The following is a 4221-nucleotide window of genomic DNA, read 5'->3' as shown; positions in this document are numbered from 1 at the left end:
CAACTCGACTTCGACGTGAAACCTCCTAATTTGACGTTTTATGGAGGACGTGGACATACGACCGACGAATTTTCCTTCCTCTTTTTGAACCTGAATAAAATCCTTAAGAATTCAACTCCAGGACGCCTGCATATTGAGCGGGTCCAACTAGACGCGATTAAGTTTGAAAGAACTCAAAATTCCTTTTTTTAGCGACGTTTTCACTGCCGCCGCCGTCGTCGTCGTTGCTTAAGGTCCCTACTTATGCGTCAATTTCGTTGAAAAAGCGACGATTCGGTGAAAATCAAACAACCTTCCGCAAGTACCCATAGAAAAGCTTCATAGGGCACAAGTAAGGTTTTCACTGCGCATGCAACTGATGTTAGTTCTATCACAGCTCTCCTCGGCTGCTACTGTTAGGGTTGGTACGTGTGCTTGAGTCATGTTGAGTGCTGATAATCGACCTTAATTAATATTGCAATGTAGTTCCCGACCTTAAGCTTCAAAGTCCACACTGTACGGTTTTTCTCGTGGAACAGGCTTAAATGGAAATGTAAATCATATAGGTAATCAGCAGAAAATGATTGAGCCCGAATTATTTTAAGTGTAAACCTAGTCACTGAGAAAACTAAGTAGATTATTAGATTAATTAATTTAACATGTGTGTGTGTCCGTGTGAGTGTGAGTCCGCGGTTAGCCTGTTCCAAGCGTTCAGATAGTGGAGAGCAGTGCGAAGTAAAGAAAGCGATGAAAAGTAGAGGGGGACTGGGGAGAGAGGTGCTCCCTCGCTTTTATTTTTTCGCGCTCCTTTTTACTTCGCACCGCTCCCCACTATCTGAACGCCTGGAACAGGCTAGTCCGCGGTCAAAGTTAGCCATCATAAGCCCATATAGAGTACCGAAGTGTGACGTCATAGAACATGAAATTTGTGAAATTATGGAATTTGTTAAGATATTCTGAAAGAACAACGTCCAAGACGCCTACTCGCCAAAAATTTGCAATTTGGGGCAGATTGTCTCTGAGATATTAGCCCAGTTATGCTCCGATGACTCCATACAAATCCTTCTTAATCTTACCTGGTTCCTAATCTTATGAACCGAGCCAAATTTTGAAGGATTTGTATGGAATCGTCACAGGATAACTGGGCTAATATCTCAGAGACAATTTGCCCCGAATTGCTAATTTTTGGCGTGTAGGCGTCTTGGACGTTGTTCTTTCAGAATATCTTAACAAATCCCATAATTTCCCAAATTTCATTTTTATGACGTCATCACTTCGGTACTCTATTGTAATTATATTATCAAGACTAGCTTATCCTAAGTTGAGGAGACCTGACTCATTATAAGCCTCGTGGTTTCTTTCAGGTCTCCTCGCCATTTACTTCTTCTTTAATTACTCCAACCCTGCATTGTAAATTTTGTATATATGGCAAATAAAGAATGAAAGAATAAAATAATGAAAACAGCCGACATTTCGCCATGCCACTTCTATTTTCCCCGCGAAATGACGTCAGCTGAGGATATTCGCGCAAAAATTCCATACTTATGACGTGTCACCACCCAGATTGGTTGAAGCAAATTTCCCTCAAGGCAAGACCAATTAGAAGTACTATCTAGGTCGAAAGGCTCGATGCGTCATCAGTAGTTTAATTTCTACGATCGTTACTCAAACTCATTTACACGCGCTAAAGAAATCGGCACGGCACGCCAAATTTTTGGCACCGTGCTGACGATTTTAAGGCACGGCACTCCCAATTTTCGACGTGTAAACGTATCGGTCCCAAATGTAGTGTGGCACCAGTGCTCAAAATTTTAGGGGTGCCGAGACTACCTCCCGGAGGTAGTCTCGGCAAGGGTAAACGAGGCACGTTGCCAAAAAATTGGCGCGCCGTGCTGATTTTTTTAGCGCGTGTAAATGGGGTTCAGCTGTCAGATGTAATTTCGAGTGGAAACCAGTGGTGTCGTCGCGAATTTTCGGCTGTTTTCTCAGGTTATTAAAATGAGAGAAATGAGAATGAGATAAATGTCAACAAACAAGCAACGTCACTTATTTTTTTCCAAAGTGAATAATTGACGGTGAATAATCACTTTGCTGTTTCTAAAGCTTGTCAGAAAACAGGAGCCCATGTAAGGTTGGCATGGTCTTCACTCCTATCACTTAACTCCTTGCCGGGCCAGTTATTTAAACGGAGTTAATCCAGTGTTTAATAAAACCGCGGTCTAAGACAGTTTCGGCTTGGCGAACGCTTGAACACCATTTATCGTGAACAGTTTCACTGAAGCATATAAAGTAGAGAAAAGCATCAGTTACCTTCTCAACATACTAGGGAACTTAAGCACGGGTCGTTTTAGAGGCAAAGGCAACTTTAGCGACCGAAAGAGCCTGGGAAGAAAACAACGTCGTTCCCGCCAAATTGGCGTAAAACCGCGGTCTAAATTAGATGTTTTTTAAATAACCGACCCCTTATCTCTGAATGATGTTCAGAATATGAAAAATTAAAAGACCCTTGATTAAAAATTACAAGATAAACATTAAGGGTGCTTTTAAGATACAGGTATACATCTGTTCATGGTTAAGGTATTTCTCAGCTTTGACAATACTGCCACAAAACCAATCAGGGCAACTTCTTCAATGATTTTCACAGTCTCCGCAGTGAGTCAAGACATTATATACAGATTAAAATAGCTTTAAGATCAAAGTAGTGAAAACGAATTTTTTTTATTTACCATATCTATATGTATTGATAAACTATTTTTTAAGTTTTTTTACAAGCTTAAGTATATCTCTGCTTGAATAATTCATCAGCACTTGGCCTAAAGGTTTGGCCATGAACAAAACAAAAGAAATCCAAGCCAGGTATAAATTTTAATGCGATGAAATCTTTCGGTAAGTAACTCTTTCCTATACCATATTATGGCAAGATTATTCGTTATTCTAACTTATCAAAGTCCTCTGGTGTTATATACCCCTTGGGCTAAGGCTGATAATTTAACCATTTACTTTGCAGGATTTCACAAAAACAAATTTGAATTTTTTTTCTTTTGCAGACATAACTATTGAAAGAGCTGACACACATTAAGCGGAAATTTTGATCTACTTATACGGCCGCCTGAAAGCCCGTTTAACTCTCCGCTTAAAAAAACCATTCCCTCGCAAATTAATAAGCGACCAGCTGTATCGACGTTGCATTATTATTGTGGGTTAATATTTGCCAAATGAGTGGCATAAGCTGCCATAGAAACTTACCAGCGTTTAAAAACCCTTATTTTGTTTTGTTTTATTCTTTGGAATAATATATCAGTCGAATTTAGCCAATCAGTTATTTTTGCATGAGAGCAACGGCTTGTATAACTCTTTGCAAAAGTACTCAGTTTTTGACTCATATTTAGCGGCGAGGAGAGACGTAATAACAGGGGTGTGTGCTTGGAAGTTAAATTCGTGAACTTTATAGTAGAAAACTAGCTACAAGCCATAACAATAATAAATGATAATAAGTCATTCACCTGGATAATTCACAGCCTTAACGTTGGCCAATAAGAGTTTGAGGGGGGATCAGCATTTTAAGGCTTTTAATGCGTGCAATAATACCCGGTAGATAAACTACTTTAGAAACAAAAAACAGTCGACTTTACAGAATGTCTTCAAATGTTTGATTTCGTTCGGCTTATCCCAATTCCAATTTTCAAACACCAATTTTTTAATGCTCATTTTAAAAACGTCAAATAAACCATGTATTATTTTAATTCCGTTCTCATTTATCGAACGTTGACAACGCCAAAAAAATGAAAATTGAATAAATAAATCATGTACTTAGCAAGCCGCAATTTTAAGAAACATTTGACGCTTTCATAGGGAGTATTAGCTACCTTAAAGCTCTGAAGATAACTGTTAAAATACTCTGTGTGTCTGAGTTACGTTTGTTTTGGTGTTGAGAACTTGAAAACCAGGATAGGAAAGCGAGACAAAATTTAAAACTACCTCGAGGGACGAATTATACCACCAGAGATGGTTGACGGGATTTTAGTACTTAAGACTTGCAGTTGTGACGTCGTGGTCGTTTGCTAATCGATACGAATCGAATGCTCGTCAAATCATCTGTCTGCCTCCGAATTAATGGTAAAGAAAACAGCTGAAGTTCTTACAATAGACTTCGGCAAACCGCAGTCGAATGGAAATGGATTTTCCCTACGCTTAACGACTGGACGAAGTGAAAGGCAATCAACACTTCGAATTCGCCATCCG

At 39.3% G+C, this 4221-nt stretch overlaps 1 protein-coding gene across 1 annotated transcript in view; it reads left to right on the top strand.

Moving 5' to 3' along the window:
- The first annotated feature begins 4027 nt into the window (after positions 1-4027).
- Positions 4028-4221, top strand: part of LOC140922844 (cAMP-dependent protein kinase type II regulatory subunit-like) — a 16582-nt gene continuing 16388 nt past the window's right edge. Inside the window, exon 1 of the mRNA XM_073372874.1 lies at positions 4028-4221. This exon is cut by the window's right edge and continues 233 nt beyond it. The gene's annotated coding sequence lies outside the window, so the exon portion shown is untranslated.

Source organism: Porites lutea, chromosome 13 (assembly GCF_958299795.1).
Source record: "Porites lutea chromosome 13, jaPorLute2.1, whole genome shotgun sequence".
Taxonomy (NCBI): Eukaryota; Metazoa; Cnidaria; class Anthozoa; order Scleractinia; family Poritidae; genus Porites; species Porites lutea.
Note: the sequence above shows the minus strand (reverse complement) of the source record. Positions and strands in the feature narration are given on the sequence as shown.